The 20,688-nt window shown below is 36.5% G+C and overlaps 1 long non-coding RNA gene across 2 annotated transcripts in view; it reads right to left on the minus strand.

Annotated features, from left to right (window-relative positions):
- Positions 1 to 15,409: 15,409 nt before the first annotated feature.
- Positions 15,410 to 20,688, minus strand: part of LOC139031052 (uncharacterized) — a 116,368-nt gene continuing 111,089 nt past the window's right edge. For both annotated transcript variants that reach the window (XR_011483475.1, XR_011483476.1), the window contains one exon: positions 15,410 to 18,431. This is a non-coding gene — a long non-coding RNA (uncharacterized lncRNA). The remainder of the gene's footprint in view (positions 18,432 to 20,688) is intronic.

Raw genomic sequence — 20,688 nt, forward strand, 5'->3', positions numbered from 1 at the left:
CCTTAGTACTTAAGATATCGCGTCTGCCAGTCACAAATAAAAGAAAAAATGGAAAGCAACAAGGAGGAAAGGAGAGAGAGAGAAAAGAAAAGAAAGACCTGAAAACAACATTCAAGAATTACACTGGAATTTTGGCTTCATATAACATAAAACATAATGTGCTGCTCAAAAGGCAAGAGTTTTTCTTTCAGTAGAAGCTATTAATAGCAATTTGAACCCACCCACAGCTAGTTAGTGATAATGGTGACTTAAAAAACTACATATCTCTAATTATCCTATGTTTGACTCTAAAAATGCCCAAATAAGGATACTTTTTGCTTCTATACATATTTGTATGCTAACCTCAGGGCTAGCTTCAACACATTCCTACACCTGCCTGTCTCTCGGAGGCCTTACCACAGTGTAATCATAAAGAAAAATGTTGGTTGGGCAATAGCTGTTTGGCTCTGATGCTGCCTTCCTTTAAATTTAGTAAGAAGGTCTTGAGCCATTTTAGTCTGCTTCATTATCAGAACTGGTATCCGTTTACCTATGATTTGTTCTTGACAGCAATCAAATTCAGATACTGCACTGGATGTATGGTAAGCTGACAATTGTCAGGCTACTCTGTGGCCATAAGCGACTCCTTTTTTACTACCTGACTGTGGATTGTAAAAACCAATTCAAATTATCCGGAAACCCTAAGGTTATAACGATGTTCATTTATGAACAGTCTTTATTCAACAATTCAAACTGCTGCATGGGAAATCATCATGACAAAAGCTTCCTTTTCAAATTATGAAGAGTTGTATATGTGTGTAGTTAAATTCATGCAGAAAACCTATAAGTAATTAACCCATGAGCAGAAATACAGAATTATGTTAATTATACCTTGTTTCTTAACCCATTGCAGACTATTGTTTTTCTTAAGTCAGGTTTATTTCCTGAAACTGATTAACATATGTGTGTTTATCCACACAGTTTGCCATGCACAGCTAAGAACAATTCATGGATTAACATACTCTTATAAAGTGCAATTAACCTGAAACGCATGTACAAGAGTTAATAGATTCCTATAAATCTTCAGATAATTTATTCATCCTGTCATGTGAATAAATATTGTGAGTCACTTCTGGAAAAAGACAATGCTTTCTCCTTTCTTTCTCTATTTTGCCTGGGGTTGTGCTACAGCGTCTGTGTGCCCCTGTCGCTGGAAAGAAAAGAGATATTTGGTCCTTTATAAATAAGAACACAGACTCTTTCTCTTTATATTAGATTTATTTTCCAGCTAAATGGATTATTTTGGCCAGGCTAAGTTTAGTAAGAACCAGAATAGCACTGAGTTCATTGATCTTTAGTTACTTTAAAGAAGGAAGGAATGGAAATTCAGAAATGAAGGAGGCAATTCTCCATTCCATGCATAGAGATTGCAAGAATTGGAGGTGAAGAGGACACAGCTGCATTTCTTAACTTCTGAATGAAAAGCAATTATGCCAAGAGCCTTCATTTCAGATTGTCAGCATGGGCCTATGTCATACCCATCCTGACACTCCCAAACTGAAGATTTTAAAGGCTTCCTGCCTTTGTCATTGAGACACCTGTCACCAACTACACTGAATCAGCATCTCTAGATGCTGGGAAATACATATTCAACATGAATCTATGTAAGAAGCAACAGTAGGGAGGCTGGAATTCTTCAGAATCCTTAAAGAAAAAAAATGAAAGCAAAATTTAAGCCTAAAAAAGAAACGGAAGTTGTGAGGAAATGTTTCACCCCAGAAAATATACTTCTGATTCCATTTTCACTTGTTTGCAATTGAAATAACCCCAATGTCAAGTTAGCAAAGCAAATTCCTACAAAAATTTTTTTAATGTATTAACCACAAATATTACTGGAAGAAAGTCTTAGAGAAAAATATGTTTTCCTACGTGGAATCTGTAAAATGAACAGCCATTTGGGCATGTTATTACAATAAGAAATATTTCTAAAGACTTTATTGCAGGATAGAATTAATAACGATGACATAATCTATCAGTCACATAGTCTATTCTTTAAGAAGCATGGTAAAGTAAGAAAAGAAACTGATTCTTTAGAGTACTGGAAAAATGTTGGTACTCTCTACATGTTAAATCTCATTTTCAAATACATTTATTATTCATTCTTACCCTCTTCATCCTTGCCCTCCTGCTTAGGATCACATCTATGAGTCAGTTGCAAAAGCAGTGCTCATTTCCCGCTTACTCAAGTATATCAAGATATTCAATGTGTGATTTCTGAATTCAAAAAAGCGACATCCCCCAGAACTCCAAGTGACATTCAGAAGAACTCAAAATGTTATAGTTCATCAGCTTAGATATCTTTTTGAAGAAAGGCTAATGATTTTTTTATACCTTATTAGCTATTTGATGACACATTTTACATGAATGTCTTCAACGTTAAAAAAATTTGTAATTTTATATAACCAATGGGGTAACAAAATCAAACTTTCATTTAATACTAACCTTTTCAAGGAGCACTAAATCAAGTCTCCAAAAACATACAATTTTATGCATTATTAAAATTAGAAATAAGATATATATAGTTTCTCTGATTGTAATATATTTTACCTCCATCAGCTACAATATGAAAATAATAGACTTCTAGATTAAAGAAAATTTAAGGCAGCCACCTAAGGGTACATATTTCCAAATAAATTCTGATAACTTGATATCAAATGATAATAAAATTACAGTATTAGGTCAGAATTTTCAGATAAACTTCAACAGAATGCGGAGGACATGGAATCCATTTATTTCCATAGCAAAATCAAGAGGAGAAAAATTAGGTGTAAAAGAATTTTTAACAGCAAGTACTTGCAAATCTGTCATAAGGTTAAGACTAATAATATTTTATCATGTTGAAGACAATTTTCATCCATTTTCTTTTGGATATAACAATAGTCTATTTATTAACTGACTAAAACATCTATTGGCTCTCACTGGTTCTATTTTTCAACAAGTCTATTTAATTGAAGACATTAATTTTATTAATGTCCAGTCAGCAGCCAGTGAGACCTAGTACTCTCTGATATTAAGCATTTACCTTTGCACTTCTTTCTGATGAAAACTGAAGACTGAACCTTCCAACAAGTAGTGGAATTAGTCAAGTGGAATATTATTTTTCCCTTGTCTGTCTTATTCTAGTAGATATAGTTGCCATACAGTAGAACATCTGTGCATTCTTTTTCCTAGGGCCACATCAAGGACATTCTAAATGCTATCTTGAGCTGCATTTAATGGTCAACCCAAGTACTTATCAAACAGATACTGACTAAGAATTAACAATTAAAGCTTCAACTATCCCTGAGTAGGTAGTTAATGAACTTGAACTCAAGAAATGATCATGCTAGATGTCGATACAAAAAAAAGACAACACACTGGCTTTCCAAGGAATCTCATGGGATAGCATTATAAGTTCATTATCTAAGTAATGAAATTGAAGATAAGAAAATCTTCAGTAATACCTAGCACTAACATGATTAAAAGCCAAGTCAGTCAAACACCCAGTTTTTCCACCACACAAATTACAGTATTTGCTCAATTTTTAATTTTATTGTTTTGGATGTCAAAATAATATTCTGCTCTTATACCTTGAAAATATCATCACAAAATAAAATTGTAGCTTAAATAATTTAAAATTTTATTTTTAGCATGTGGTAAGCAAAATATTCAGAGAAGGCAATGGTAACCCACTCCAGTACTCTTGCCTGGAAAATCCCATGGATGGAAGAGCCTGGTAGGCTGTAGTCCATGGGGTCGGGAAGAGTCAGACACGACTGAGCAACTTCATTTTCACTTTTCACTTTCATGCACTGGAGAAGGAAATGGCAGCCCACTCCAGTGTTCTTGCCTGGAGAATCCCAGGGATGAGGGAACCTGGTGGGCTGCCATCTATGGGGTCAGACAGAATCGGACACGACTGAAGCAAGTTGGCAGCAGGAAGCAAAATATTGGTTCCCTCAAATATATCTACATCCTAATCCTCAAAGCCTGTGAATTATTACCTTGTGTGCCAAAAGGAACTTCATATTTGTAGATGTAAATTGAGGCCCTCAAGAGGGGAAGGTTATCCTGGAATATCCAGGTGGGCCCAGTGTAATTGTAAGAGTCCTTGCTAGAGGGACACAGAAATGTCAAAACAGGAGAAAGATTCAGGGATGCTCTGCTGCTGACTTTGAAGACAGAGGAATGGGATCATGAGCCAAAGAAAGTAGCCAGCCTCTAGAAACTGGAAAAAGCAAGGAAATGGTCTCTTCCTTACAGCCTCCAGAAGAGACTCTGCTGATACTTTGATTTTAGTCCATTAAGACCCATTTTTGGCTTCTGATCTCCAGAATTATCAAATAACTTCATTTTTGATCTCTTTTTCCAGGAGCAATTGGAAATGTGAGTGGTATACAGCTACTCAGAAGGCCATTTTCCTGTGGTCGTGGCAGTGGTGAAACCACCAGAAGCTTGGATGAGAGCTAAGTCTCCAGACATATCTGACCCTTTGTGATCCCAAGGACTGTAGCCCACTAGGCTCCTCTGTCCATGGGATTCTCCAGGCAAAAATACTGGAGTGATTTGCCATGCCCTCCTCCAGAAGCTTATAAACATTATAACTGGCATCAACACTCTCACAGGGTATGGGGAGAACCTGAGTTACTAGACAGCATTTATTTGACTCTCCTCTCCACTTTATGCCATGGAGATCATTTTGTGCTTTATTATTATACCATGCCCAGATCATATTACAAATTGGAATTAATAGTGTGTCAATTATTTAACAAAAGCTTCAGCTCTCTATATCCACTTAGATACAATTAATGAGCCAAAAGAGACCAATCATATCAGTTTTAACTGCTTGGCCTTCAGATTGGAGCAGGTCTCTGCTTTCTTGCTTTGGAAAGGTCATCATAATTCTATTTTAAAATCCTAAAGATCACAAAACATTTAAAGTGCTTCCTTGAAAATTCTGAAAGCTCCCCAAACCCAGTCAGGTCAATAAAGAATTATCATTTAACATTTGTTAAGCACCCACAGTCTGGAAAATATCATACCAGACAAAGAAAAAGAGATAAAACACACTAAAAAATTATGAGCACTTCTTTTAAAGAAAATAACCCTCACCTGTAGGTCAGAGGAGGTGATAATTCTGATTGATCAGAAGTAATGACCCAGCAACTTGATTACACCCAACAAGTGATGATGAAAAAGCCACAGTAATCTCTATTCTTGGTTAAAATGTCGAGGTCTATGATTAGACTATAGGAGTCAAAGATCTGAACTATTCTCCGATCATTTTGAGAGAAAGGTCAGTGTATTATGCACTTCAGTAATAGCCTTGCAAATTTTGTGAAAATAGTTTTCTCATCCTCTGTAATTCTACCTAATCTCTGAATTACTCTGAACAAAGCATTGCTATGTGTTATAGAAGGCATTACTAATTAATAAGATGCTTCTTTCAAGGATATCACCCCCTAGTGGAAGAGAGAAAAATGCATGTGTATGCATGTGTTTCTACTGCCTCACAGTGCTTAGCAGAATATTGCCTTATTAAAGAAGATCCTTAATACATGACTAACTATGTGATTGCAATTCAAGGTAGAATGTGGTAAAGATTAAGTCAGAGGTACAAACAAAACGTGATATGCTAAACAACTTTCCAATAGCTGAAGAACTACTAGTTTGCATACTTTGTTGCTCTTGTTTAGTCGCCAAGTCCTGTCTGACTCTGAGACCCCAAGGACTGCAAGACAGGCTTCCCTGTCCTTCACTATCTCCCAGAGTTTGCCCAAGTTCATGTCCACTGAATCAGCAATGCCATCAAACCATCTCATCCTGTGTTGCCCCCTTCTCCTCTTGCCCTCAGTCTTCCCCAGCATCAGGGTATTTCCCAAGGAGGTGGCTATTTGCATCAGCTGGCCACAAGTATTGAAGCTTCAGCTTTAGCATCAGTCCTTCCAGTGAGTATTCAGGGTTTGATTTCCTTTAGGGTTGACTGATTTGATCTCTTTGTAGTCCAGTTCAGTTCAGTCACTCAGTCGTGTCTGACTCTTTGAGACCCCATAGACTGTAGCACGCCAGGACTCCCTGTCCATCATCAACTCCCAGAGTTTACTCAAACTCATGTGCAATGAGTCGATGATGCCATCCAACCATCTCATCCTCTCTCATCCCCTTCTCCTCCTGCCTGCAATCTTTCCCAGCATCAGGGTCTTTTCAAATAAGTCAGCTCTTCATATCAGGTTGCCAAAGTATTGGAGTTTCAGCTTCAACTTCAGTCCTTCCGATGAATATTCAGGACTGATTTCGTTTAGGATGGACTGGTTGGATCTCCTTGTAGTCCAAGGGACTCTCAAGAGCATTCTCCAACACCACAGTTCAAAAGCATCAATTCTTCAGCATTCAGCTTTCTTTATAGTCCAACTCTCACATCCATACATGACTACTGGGAAATCCATAGCCTTGACTAGATGGACCTTTGTTGGCAAAGTAATGTCTCTGCTTTTTAATATGCGTCTAGGTTGTTTATAACTTTCCTTCTAAGGAGAAACCGTCTTTTAATTTCATGGCTGCAGTCATTATCTGCAGTGATTTTGGAGCCCAAAAAAATAAAGTCTGCCACTGTTTCCACTGTTTCCCCATCTATTTGCCATGAAGTGATGGGACTGGATGCCATGATCTCTGTTTTCTGTATGTTGAGCTTTTAGCCAACTTTTTCCACTCTCCTCTTTCACCCTCATCACGAGGCTCTTTAGTTTTTCTTTGCTTTCTGACATAAGGGTGGTGTCATCTGCATATCTGAGGTTATGGATATTTCTCCCGGCTATCTTGATTCCAGCTTGTGCTTCATCCAGCCCAGCATTTCTCATGATGTACTCTGCATGTAAGTTAAATAAGCAGGGTATAAGACATACGATATACAGTCTTGACGTACTCCTTTTCCTGTTTGTAGTCCAAGGGACTTCTCCAACACCACAGTTTGAAAGTATCAAAGCTTTGGTGCTCTGCCTTCTTTATGGTCCAGCTCTCACATTTACACATGACTATTGGAAAGACCATAGAGGAATCTATTAAGAAGGGAAGGCCAACATTATAGAATTCTGCTGAGGTCATGATCAGAAACAGAAGTGAACACTGGATTTAGCCACTGATAGCTATGACAAGAGTAACTGAGTATAAAAGATGGAAGAAAGCTTGGGAGGTTTAAAAAAAAAAAAAACAACTAAGTTTGGAAACATATCTAGACATTTATTTTGAGAAATTATGAAATGAAATGGAACAGAAAAATTATATAGTCACAAACATAGAAGGTGGAGTCAAAGCAGACTGAGTTTTTGGTAAAGGGAAAGATAATGCATTATAGTATATATATAGGTTGAGAAGAATTGCCTTGTAAAGAGGGAGAAATCCATGATATGGGAGATAGATAACATATTTGTAGAGTAAAAGCCATTAAGAAGGCAATAACCTTTGGAGTATTTTTTTTTTTTTCTGGAAAACCACATGTTTAGTTGAAAATGAATTGCATGAATTACCTATCTGAAAACCATGATTCCTGAGATATCTGATTTTTTAAAATAAACTTCTTTATTTAAGTGAAATTGAACAGCTTGTCTTCCTCTTACCCTGTAACTGATAGAAGGACTGAAAGCTAATATTCTAAACTGAATCACAAATAACTGGGGGCCAGACATCTTGATTGTAGCCAAACTTACTTTGCTACCCACACCATTAACTTCCATTGTGCTATTCTTTTCCCCAAAATAAACAAAATTCTAATGGGAAAAAGAGAGGAGAATCACTTAGTTTTGTGACTTTATCCCATCAAGAGAGCACTGTGGCTTACTCTACTCACAAGGGTGAGCCCTACCAACAGAATATTCTTCATTTTCCCATTAATACAACTCTAGAATGCCTAGGAAATTACTAGTTTATATCTCTAACCTCTTGTATTCTCAAAAATGACCTGGTTTGGACAATGAAATATCTGTTTACCCCATCTAAAAGCCAAGTAAGGAGTAACTTTTGCAGGAACAGAGTTTGGCATCACATTTCCTGAATGAAAGTCAGCCTATGCCATGAGTTTACTAATCTTCAGGGGCCTACAGGAACAGGCAGAAAGGAGAATTGTCCAGAAAAGACCATGTGAAGAGACAGGAACAATGGCGCAGTCTGCATTTCCACGGTCTGAGCTGGTGAGAATGTAGCAGACTTCTGTGAGTCAAGCAGACATTAGAGACGGCGCCAAGGTTTGAGTCACATTCCTGGTCCCCAGTAAGGGCCGACTACAAAGAGCAGAGAGACTGAAAAAAAGGGCTGGAGCTTTTGATGGTGGAGAGAAGAAAGAAAAGTTGAATAAAAGAATCAGAGCCAGTGAATCTCCCACCTCTGGGATTGTGAGATGGAAAGCAGCATCTCAGGGCTCCCAAAGACTCACCCTTGTGTCTGGAAGAGCAGCATTTGATGTCTGCCAGGCAGAGTGCATCCACATCTGGCCATTGTTAAGTTCATAAATAGGTACCAGTGAATTTAAAAGATTATTGCCTGTTTCTGCAATGCCTCCTCCCACCACTAACAATAGTGTAATCAAATTCACAGTGAATGCTAGAAGGGTGAAGTCCTGGAAATGCAATGCTGCTTGGCAGTCACTGGGAGAAGAAACAATGACGAAATTCAAGTTTTAAATTGGATAAGACTAGACTGCACTTTTTAATAACACAAAATGATGGGAAAATCTTGGGGTCTCCCTAGATGTTATTTATGGGTCAGAATAAAAGGATAATCACTAAAACATGATAGAAGGCAATGATTGAAGAAAATAGGCAATGATTGGGATTGTATATAACCAAGTTTAGACCATCTAATAAGCTTATTTGATTAAAATCTTACCTGCTCTTCCACTCCACTCCCTCTGCTCAATCATTTTACTATTGCAAGTTATGTTTGGTGTTTTAGATAAGTTGTAAGGGTAATTTGTTTCTTAAGATTTTTTTTTTTTTTTTTTTTTAGTGGTGGTTTATTTACTCATGAGACTAAAGACTATTTGGTGATTAATTCTGAACTCCAATACCTAACTTCCCTTTCTAGAATAGAATATTTTCAAGCACCAAAAGCAATAATATCTAACCCAGAAGGTAGAAACATAAAAGGCTGAACATTAGGAACATTTCCATCTTGCCTGCAGTGCAGTAAGTGAATGCAAAGGCTTCAACTGTTATCCGTTTTAATTCTCAGATACAGACGGCAAGTCAAGTGGGTAACTAGCTCCTATAGATCTCTCTAAGAAAAACTGAAATGATCAACTTCAAGCAGCTAATCTAGCACTGGATCAAAACCCCTCAGGGAAATATTTATGTTTTACTAGTTTACTCAGAGAAACAGCTCTAGGGATCTGCAGATATCCTCTGTGATTTTGACTGAAGGAAACACTGATGCCAGAGCTGAAGCTTGTGATTTAATCATAGAAGCAATTCAGCCTTTAGCAATCCTATCTGCTCAGAAATCAATAACTACACTTTCAGTTCTATTAAAGGATTTTTTAAACTTCTCCACCTGACCAAGATATTAATTTGTATATGTTCCATGGTGTGCCTTTCTGGTTGATATCTTGAAATGTTGAAAGAATAATTCAAAGATTCAGTTTTAAATACTTTCCCCCTCAAATTTTCTCTGTCATCATCATCATTTTAATTATTTTCTGACTCATATACCATTTTTCAAACACTGGAGTGCTTTAAAGAATTCTCTACAACATCCAAAGATAACATTTCACATAAGTCTTCCAAACATAGTCTTCCAGTCAGTGAAAGGTAGTATAAAATAGCCTTCAGAAACAGAGACTGTGAAAAACTTTCTGGTCAGAAATAGATTATCATTAAAAATTGTTAAATGGACAAACAAAATTTCAGTTAAGGAGCCAGAGAAATTAGGGCAACTCAAGGAAAATCGTGGCCTATCACAATGCCAAGGGCTCATGAAATCTTGGATCATCTACATTGAAGTTCTCAAAATTTTCACATGATGGAGCCTTTCATAACATATGAATTAGAGGATGTGGTTTTTCTGTCAATTAAGAAAAACATGGCTTCCTGCTCTGTTTTGCATGAATGACCATTACTTACATTAAAACATCTCATTCTACCTTATACTAATTGATAAATTAATTTAACATTTGGATGGATATGGATCTCTTTAAATTATGCAGTATAATAAGCAACAGGGGTGTACTAAAACAAGCGTTAAATGGGAAACTAGGAATCATAGATTCTCATCTAAGAACTCACTGTCCCATGATATGTCCTTGTTTACTCCTAGAAGCTCTACACCTCACTCTTTCATTTAAAAATGTAAGATTCTGTAGACCAAACCCAGTTTGCTGTGGCTACCTAGAGATGGGATGGGAGGTAGGAGGGAGGTTCAAAAGGGAGGAGACAAATGTATCCCCATGACTGATTCATGTTGATGTATGGCAGAAACCAACACAGTATTGTAAAGCAATTATCATCGAATTCAAAATAAATAAATTTCAATAAGAAAAGTATAAGGTCCCAGAAATAATGACTTTCTAAACTTGGAGAAGGTAATCAAGAGGATGTGACCACTATTAACCAATGAGTTGAACTCAGGCAATGAGTTTCTTTGCCTCATCTCCTGTCCTTGGAAGGTACACTCTGCTTAACTTTCACACTCTAGGATCTATTCCAAGGACACAGCCTTGAGAGAGCAAGGTGTTGTTGAGATCATCTGGACTGTGTTTGTGACTGCACTCAGTTAAGGCTTTATATATACTCTTAAGATTCTAGAGAGTCGGTGCAGAAATCTTCTTGTCTTAGAGGTCTTGTAAGTTCCCCTGTTTATTAAAATTGCCACCTACCAGTACGGAGTAGTTTGCCTTTTTGTTCAGTCTCCACTTGCTCTCCATGTAGGAGAGACAGTTTTCAAACAAATAAAACTAAAATTTTCAACTCTAAAATGTTAGGGTAATTGGATACCCATAAATCTTATATATTGCTGTTAAAGCTAACCGTTCTTTTTGCCATGGAAGCTATACAGGCAGCTCAATAAACACTTGATTTCTCATTTGTCAACAATATTTATAATTACATCTTTTAGAAAATGTTTTTTTATGTTACAATTACTGTTCAAACTGATTTATTAGAGGAAATAGGCCAATGTTCATAACAATTTGGCCTCTGGACTTTGGGGATAGGCAACACAGTCTTACAGAGTTTTGTGGTTAGTTTTTCTTTATTAAATACTAGATTGAGAAGAAAATGAGGTATTTCTAATTTTAGCAGAAACAATGTTTAGTTTAACTAATGTGTATTAGAGTGATCTAGAACTGTGGTGTTGGAGAAGACTCTTGAGAGTCCCTTGGACTGCAAGGAGATCCAACCAGTCCATCCTAAAGGAAATCAGTCCTGGGTGTTCATTGGAAAGACTGATGCTGAAGCTGAAACTCCAATACTTTGGCCACCTGATGCAAAGAGTTGACTCACTGGAAAAGACCCTGATGCTGGGAGGGATTGAGGATAGGAGGAGAAGGGGACGACAGAGGATGAGATGGCTGGATGTCAGCACCGACTCGATGGACATGAGTTTGAGTAAACTCCGGGAGTTGGTGATGGACAGGGAGGCCTGGTGTGCTGTGGTCCATGGGGTCGCAAAGAGTCGGACACAACTGAGCAACTGAACTAAACTGAGTCTCGAGATATCATCAGCTGCTAAACAAGGGCCATGTCTTGTGTTTCTATGTATAATCTACTCTGGTAATACAGAAATGTGTAGTCATCCACAAATATTTATTGAGTTCCTACTCAAAACCAGTATGTCAGCCACTGTTCCAATTACTGGGGATATAGTAGTGAAAAAACATACCAGTGAAATTCTTGTTCAAATGAGAATATATATATAGTTAGAGAGAGAAAGAGAAAGGGAGAGACTAGAGCTAAGAAGTTGTGTGTGCTTACACTAAAAGTCTCCATAGAAGTACAATTTCCATCTCTTTGGTCAAATTTGCTCTCAGTTTACTTAAGAATAAAAGGAACACATATATTTAAAATTCAAAGTTATGAGAACAAACATGTAAATAGAATTACTTGTGTCTATATCTGCTGAATTCTTGATACAGCACACCTTTAAAGATACTCAATCACATGGGTACAAACTTATCCTTGATAGCCTCAATACCTGCTGACATCATTATGTTTGTTTTATGCTAAAGGTCAAGTGAGATAAATGTAGAAATACATTCTCATTTTCCAAGCATTTAATTTCTGATGATTGTTCCCCTCATTTATTCTAAATGATCTTTCATTTAAGTGCAAGCTTACAAAATGTTTATATCACAAATTTTCTCCTCATATTGTTTGAATTGTACAATTATATCCTTGATGGCTCAGTGGTAAAGAATCCACCTGCAATGCAGGAGACATGTGCAGAGACATGGGTTCAATCCCTGGGCTGGGAAGATCCCCTGGAGAAAGAAATGGCAACCCACTCCAGTATTCTTGCCTGGAAAATCCCATGGACAGAGGAGCCTGGTGGGCTATAGTCCATGTGGTCACAAAAGAGTCAGACACAACTTGGCAACTCAATAGCAACAATCAGTCTGCAACTTAAATCTCTGTTCTTAGATATTTTTACTCCTAATTTAGTCTTCCATTAGGAAGCAATAATTAATCATGGAGGCTCTTTGAAGCTGAAGAAAGAAGTAAGCATTTTCTAATCTCAAGATATTAGCCTTCTTGTTCCTAATGCTAACAATATAAAAAATTTTATACCTTTACAAATGTTTTCCAAACAGTGACTGCTGGGTCAGGCACTGAGCTCATTTTTGGGAACATGATGGCTGAAATATGGCCCTTTCCCTTGTTTAGACCACATTTAACATGAAGAAACAAAACACGTAAACCAAAAATGTAAGATACAAAGTGACTAAGATCTGCTCAAAATTGCAAAAGCTCATAGCAAGAAAAAGGATTGTTTCTGATAAAGGGTACAAAAACCTTCACAGAGAAGGCATATTCTTTGCCTCTTCAACGATGAATAGAAGATCACCAGAAAAAGAACAAACAGAGGTTAATATAAGCTTATTTATAAAGATTTTTAAATGGTTAGAGACTAAGCTTTAAGTGAACACTAAATATAATGATTTTCATAAGCAATTTTTTAAAAAACAGCGACGTTACTTGATGACAAATTATTCTATGTACCACCTCTTTTTTAATTTATTTTTTTATTGAAGGATAATTGCTTACAGAATTTTGTTGTTTTCTGTCAAATATCAACCTGAATCAGCCATAAGTATACATATATACCCTCCCTTTTGAACTTCCCTCCCATCTCCCTCCCCACCCCACCCCTCTAGGTTGATAATATAGAGCCCTTGTTTGAGTTTCTTAGCCATAGGGCAAATTCCCTTCCTGTTGGCTATCTATTTTACATATGGTAATACAAGTTTCCCAGTTGCTCTTCCCATTCATCTCACCCTCTCCTCCCCTCACCTTTTTAAGACCTTAGTCTTTTACAAAAATCTTGATTAATTGATGATTTTTAGAAGATACCTAGACTCTATAATGTTACCAGAACATCTAATCAAAATCTAATGTCACTAGTTGTTTTCTTTTTATTATGACTCCTTCTTCCACAACTCTGGATCCTCTGCCTAAAAAATTCTCTCTGTGATCACTACTGATATTACAAACATACATGCCTCTATGTCAAAATTGTCAATCTTTTTCCTGTGAGAATTGTTCTTATATTTAAAATTTTTAAAAAGAGCTATTTAGGCCAAGATAGTTTACTAATATATTTGGCAGTGAACACTGGTATTTAGTTTTATTGACCCAATTCAGGTATATTTTTTGTTAGCCAACAAGAAAATTCTTATGTTAATTAATTTTTTAAAGTGCTTTGGTATTTTCTACCACTCATTTTGGGGAAGGAAAAAGAAAGGAGAAGGGAACGAAAGGAAGTGAATGAAAATAGGGTTATATGATGGGAAAGAAGAGGTTTTATTTCTATGTTTAATAGATCTCTAAAGCTTCCCAAAAGTTCCCACAATCTATCTCCTCAGACAGATCAAGGAGGCATTATAAGAAATCCATAGCAGAAAGAAAATGTCAAGGAAACATCACAGATATAAAACAGATTTTTTCCAAGAACAAATCGTTTCTAGGACATATTTTCTACAAATGTCCAGCACTCGCCTTGTGCAGGTGCTCTTGACAAATAATTCAGGCACAGAAATTCTAGAATGTAAGAATCTGAGTTTTTATACATGTCTTTTGCATACAAGCGAATTCTAAATTCAAGTTAAAATGCTAATACAGTATATATCCTTAATTTTTGCTTCCGTCATTTGAAAATGGAGAATTTAAATGTCAATACAAATGATTTTATAAATATGCAATGCTTTAGAAATCACAAACTCTAAAGTTTTTAATGCAAAGAGATGTCAGCATTCAAAGATTCTAAAATACATCATTTACTCTTATTTCTGTTATATGGCTTTATAATACCCATTTTAAGTAGCTAGAGACAGTTACTTTAAATTGAGTTTCTCAGAAAGAGACTTTTTTAAGCATAATAACAACAAAGTTATTACATAAGAGAAAGGATTTATTCCCCAAGTTTCTTTGCAAAAGTCAATCATGCCTGCAGAGGAATTTGATTAATGGTGCATAATCTACAGATGTTATGGAAGCATTGTAAGTGAGAATGTTAATTATCTAACTTTTTAGCAGAAAGATAAGAGTTTAACCTTTAGAAAAAGAAAGACAGGACTAAATAACTCATGGGAATTAGTAATGGGATAGTGAGCTTTTTATATTCACAATGGCAACTGAAATCCATCCCAGGTGACAACTGACAGAAACACATGAACATCAGTTTTTACCAAGGCTGACACATGAAGTGTTGGCAGCCTCTTCAGTTTCATCCTAAATAAGAGTCTATATCTCTAAAGTGCTCAAGAATACCAGCATACACACCAGAGGAAATTTATTACTATGGGTTACTTGAAGACAATTGAAACTTTAACAAAGATGCAAGGATTATCAAGATACTAAGCTCTATTATTTTAGGTCACTCTCTAATACAACTGTCTATGATGACCCATAGCTGCCTATAATCTAATACATGCAATTTGAAGGCTGTATTTTCTGTGTGTTTGTTCCTTGCTGTGGAAGTAGGGTGGGGATGAGAGTAATAAACCCTGATTTAAATTAAAAAAAAAAAACTTCATTGAAATGTTCATGTGTACCAACATTCAAAGTTCCCTTTCTACCTGAAGTCCAACTTAATAGGAAACAGAGAACTGCAGGAGTCACTTAACTTAATTATGTAAACAATAAAAGGCAAGAAAGACATTTCATTTTAGCAACATGTAGTGTTTCTTTTGAACTGAAATGCAAGGTCATTAACATTAGACTTAGGCTACTCTTTCAAAAGGAGACTTCTCAAAAAATGCTTCCTCACTAGTCTTTAAAGGACCATCTTCTTCCACCTATTTGAGTCTTTGTGTTTTTCAGACATTTTTGCTCTTAACATTTTTATCTCTTATTCCACATTGTTGAAGTAATCTGATTCTTGCTGGACCTTCAATCACCACAGATATATTGATAACTTCCAAGTCAATACTTCCAGATAAGTTTCATCAATTGTATCCCAAAAGAGCACATCTAGTTGTTCACTGTATATAGCAGGTATGGAGTCTAGTCTACAAATTCACCACATTTAATAAACGACTTGTCTTTATTTTTTAATAACTGAACTTAATTTCTCTTATGAGAACTCATTTTACCTGATAATGGAAACTTAATTTCAATCAGTTACAGAAGAAATTTGCTTTCTCCCTGGGCTTGCTTTTAGATTCTGGGGACACTGTAGGGTTTTAAGGCAATCTGTTTATACATCTACAACGTCATTTGCTGAGATGTCTCTGTTCCCAGTTTCTATTTTACTCAACAATCCACAAAAATCAGCTCTTCAACCCCTTCTCCTTTGATCTAAGTTCAGCTCACTTTCAGCCATGTACCAGCCGTTCTAGGATTCACTGGAAATATTCTCTTGACCTCAAACTACTGAAGACCGTGGGAAAATTTGTGATGCCCTCTCTGATAAGTCTGCCTTAACATACCAGGAAAAAATTTCTTCTGCTCTTACCCTTGCTTGTTGTAAGGGAACACTGCAATTTGCCATATCTCCAGAGTCTAGAGGTGATTAAAGGACATCCCTTTCTGGAGCCCATAAAATTCATCTTTAGTCTAGAGAGAGGAAGAAATTTTCAAAAAACAAAAATTTTTATGATTTTTCATGATGAGACTTTTCCTTTTCCAAATCTTTTCTCTATCGTAAGGCCTAAGCTTATGGAAATCAAACCCAAGAATTAACTCTTTTGATCTGTTCTATATTGATCATGTCTTCTCTTGTGGCAGTACAGGTGGAATACCCTAACTTCCTAGGCTAGGGAATGACCAACTAATTCCAAGAAAAGGAATTAAAACATAACTTGCATCTCAAAATATTTCCTTACCTCATCATCCTCTTCACACATATCTTCCAAAAATAATACATACTCAATAAATCTAAAACTCATCATCTTCCACCCAAGTCTATCTTCTTCCTATCGGATATCTCAGTGAATGGCATGGTTGTCCATGTAGTAACTCTGAACAAAAGCATCTATGATACCCAAGACTGCACTTCATCCCTCACTCTTTCAGGTAGTAACACTGTTCTATTAATTCCAATGTTATATTAGGTCTCAAGTCAGTTCCTTGATTTCTGGGCAGTGTGTTAGTTTAATCCTTCATCATTTTCTACCTAGACTACTGCATTAGCTCCACACTGATCTAACTCCCTCCAGATTTATCCTCAATAGCACTTAAAAATATTTCCTCTAAAATATATACCTAGCAGTTCTATAAATATTGACTCTTCTGTCTGAAACTTCACTTTCCTTTATCTCCATCTAGTTAATTACTATCTGTCTCTTAAGGATCATCAAGTCTATGAGCCTGAGAAGTTTTTCCTGATTTACCATCACCCCTACCACTAAACTCATCTTCAAATACATTGTGATATAATTTTGATTATTTGTCCCTCTGACAACACTAGAACATGATAGGTGAAGCCTAGACAGTACTGAAAATGAATGTGCTTATGTGCTAAGGTTCTAACACAGTGCTGAGAATATAGTACACTAGATTAAATAATCCAAAGTGACATCTTGCCTCCCTAATCAATATGACTTGCCTGGTAATTCCAATTCTGAACTCTCTTGCTCTATCATCAAATTCAGTTTTTCCCCAAAGCCTTAGTCCTGAGAATGTGGGTGTTCTGATTTTACTGAATATCCTGTATGGCCCATCATTTTATTCCTCTGGCTAAAGGCATATAAAGACAATCAAGTTTTAAAAGGAAAGTCTTTATCAATGCCATGAAAAACAAAAAAGCATTCAGGAAAAATAAGTATCCTGCATGACTTAGCAATAAATACAATTTACCCAATCGAAATAATATAAACATGATACATTAATCATCCAAATGACTGACAGTAAAACTACCAGGGATAGAAAAATATGTAGGGGAGTAAAAAGATACTGCCTAAATGGGAGAAGTCAGAAAAGAGAATATAAAATACATTATTTGGAAATACAGGCGACAAGGGCTGTGGAGGAAGAGAGATAGAGCATGAAACAACCCAGAGGGAACCTAGAGATTCTAATGGTTTTTAAACAGAAATTCAATGATTCTTCTTCACCCAACTTCACCTCCACTTCTACAGGTCTCTAGTGCTAACCAACTCCTGAGCCTTTTAGTAGTTCTTTAATTAAATTGAATTGACTGCCAGCCCTCCTACTGCGGAGGATTCAGCTTTCTTGGTCCTGCTTTACCTGTTACCAGTCGTCCTGCTGGTTTTCAGCCTCCGAAACTTTTACTGCTGGGTCTGCTATAATTGCCTCCTCTCCAATTTCCTTTGTGCCACTGGGTTTATATACATGTATACACTGAACCCACTGAGTTTATACTGAACTTGTATATATGTATATATATGTGTGTATATATACATATATATACTGAACTTTTATATATATATACATGTTTCAGATAGAGAAGAGGTAACTGTTTATATTCAAACTGCTTTTTTCACAATGGTTTTTCTCATCAATCTCAGAAGTTCTCCTGTCACTCTTATTCACAAAACATTTTCATTTGGGTAATTAAGTTGTTCTGTGTATGTAATAATAAAACTCAGAAATGTAACTGTGAAGCTGTCCTCAGGCTCAGCTCTGGCATGCTTTGTGCTGAACCTAATGTTAAGACAGTGTGGTTGACTTTCTCGCTACTTCTCCATCTTGTTTTTCTTGTTCTTCTCCATCTTGTTTTTCCCACTAGCCAACACTCAGTTTCTGTTGGACCTGGGAAGAGGAAGACAGAGAGACAGGAAAAGTGCAGAGAAGTCTAATTTTACTGGTTTACTGGAACTTCAGAAATCAGGATTGGTGCTCTCTCATCTTGGTGTATGTTCGAAGATGAATCTTTCTTTTGGGGATTTTCTTTGTAGAAATTTTGATGGACACCACCCCACTACATAACCACACACCCTGCTGCTGCTGCTAAGTCGCTTGAGTCATGTCCGACTCTGTGCAACCCCATAGACGGCAGGCCACCAGGCTCCCTCATCCCTGGGATTCTCCAGGCAAGAATCCACACACCCTGGAAACATCCAAATTTTTCTCACTTGACATGGCAATGACAGTTGTCATGCTGCTTAATCCCTTCTCAACTGCTAGCAATCCACCCTGCTCAGGCTCTCTATCCAGGTTTCACAATCTTTCCAGTTAAATTTCTAGCAAAAAGCTCTCTCTCAAGCCTGCCTTCAGTCCATAGATCCTCTGATTTGTCAAACACTTGAAGAGCAGGTGACTTTCGCTTCAGGATTTGGAATGACTGGGACACTTTTTCACTGGTGGGATTATAAATTGGTGCAATCACTTTGGGAAAAAGTTTGGAATTATCATGTAAACCTGAACATTTATGTGGTCTACAGCCCTGCAGTTACATCCACAGGCATAGGTACTAGAGAAATTCTTGCTCATATGTACCAGGAATCACATATCAAAATGTTCATGGTAGCATGTTCATACAAGTAAAAACTGGAAACGGACAAAACTGCATCACAGAGAAAGGATATGTTATGCTATTTCATACAGTAGAATATTATGCTTTACAGAAAATTAATGAACTGCTGCACATATAATATTCATGAATCTCAAAAACATTGTTGAAAGAAAGCAAGTCATATAAGAAAACATACTGTGTGATTCCATTTACGTAAAGTGCAAAACTAACAAAAGTAAAAATTATTATGTTTAAGGATACATAAGTGGTAAAGCCAGTAAAGAAAATCACGAGAATGCTAAAATTAAAAATCAGGATAGTGGTTACTTCTGAGGTTGAGGGAGAGGTATGATCAAGGAGAAAACTGTGGAGTTCATTTTTTGAGGTCCATTAATGAGAATCTAAAAACTGACATCACTTTAAGTACTTGCATTACAGAAAATTTAATCAAAAAAATTACTGACATGTGTAATAGAGGAGCTGAGAAACCAAATCTCCTGCTATAGTGCAGACTGACCTAACACAGGGGAAAGGGAACTAGAGTAAAGTAGCCTATAAGGGCTATTTCTCCTAATTAAGATACTGAGCTATGAATCTGGGCCAATAGGCTCAGGACAGGCACATCAGGATGGTAGGTTCTTTTCCTTAAGGGGATAGAGAGTACAAATGTGTTCATTATTTTTAAACTAAATATATACATGTTTATTTTATGTACAACATACTTTGCAATTTCTTTTTTTAATCCTTCAAGCATGGGGAGAAATGTTTGTTTAGTGGATTCTATCAGTAATTTTAACACATTGCAGAGATACATGAAATTTCCAGATTGAATACATTTTTTACTGTAAGATCTTTAAAAATTCCCATCAATTTTCACAAAAGTAAAATGGACGTGATAATCCCTAATTTGCAGTTATTTCCAGTTCTAAGGGCGACAGTGTGCATGAGAGGCCCAACACTGTGCCTGGCATAAGGGAGAACCTCTGCAAATGTGAAAGGCCAAGCTTTTTCATACGAGAGCTGTGAGAAAGCTAGTGAGGCTTTTTCTGACTTCAAGTCTTGATCAGAAAAGAATAAATAATCCTAAATTCTCCTCCATATTCTTAAGGAAGCTAATTAACATGCTTCCTTGAATTGTTAGCATTGTATTCATGCCTTGCTACTAGCATATTCAAAAGCAGAAGCCAACACTAAGAATTAGTACAAAAAAGATGCCACTGCTAAAGTACCCATTGTTCCGAGGAATTCAAAGAGAAAATATGCTAAGAACATGAGGAAGAATGGTCACCACTTCCAAAAGAAAAGATTTTAAATAAAGCAATACTGACTTCAAATCACTTAAAATCATAAACAATAGCAGAAATGTGTGGTTTATCGAGGACTGAAATAACCCCACAGCAGTGCAGTGAATTTTCATTGATATATAAGTGGTCGCCTATTATTTGCAACAATGAAGAGGACTAATTTAACACAAGAATGTAGCAGGAGAGGCAATGCTGGTTTAATAATAGGTTCATTCTCGGCAGGAATTCATATGAGTGAGTAGGGGAAATA

The sequence above is a fragment of the Odocoileus virginianus genome, chromosome 25 (assembly GCF_023699985.2).
Source record: "Odocoileus virginianus isolate 20LAN1187 ecotype Illinois chromosome 25, Ovbor_1.2, whole genome shotgun sequence".
Classification (NCBI taxonomy): domain Eukaryota; kingdom Metazoa; phylum Chordata; class Mammalia; order Artiodactyla; family Cervidae; genus Odocoileus; species Odocoileus virginianus.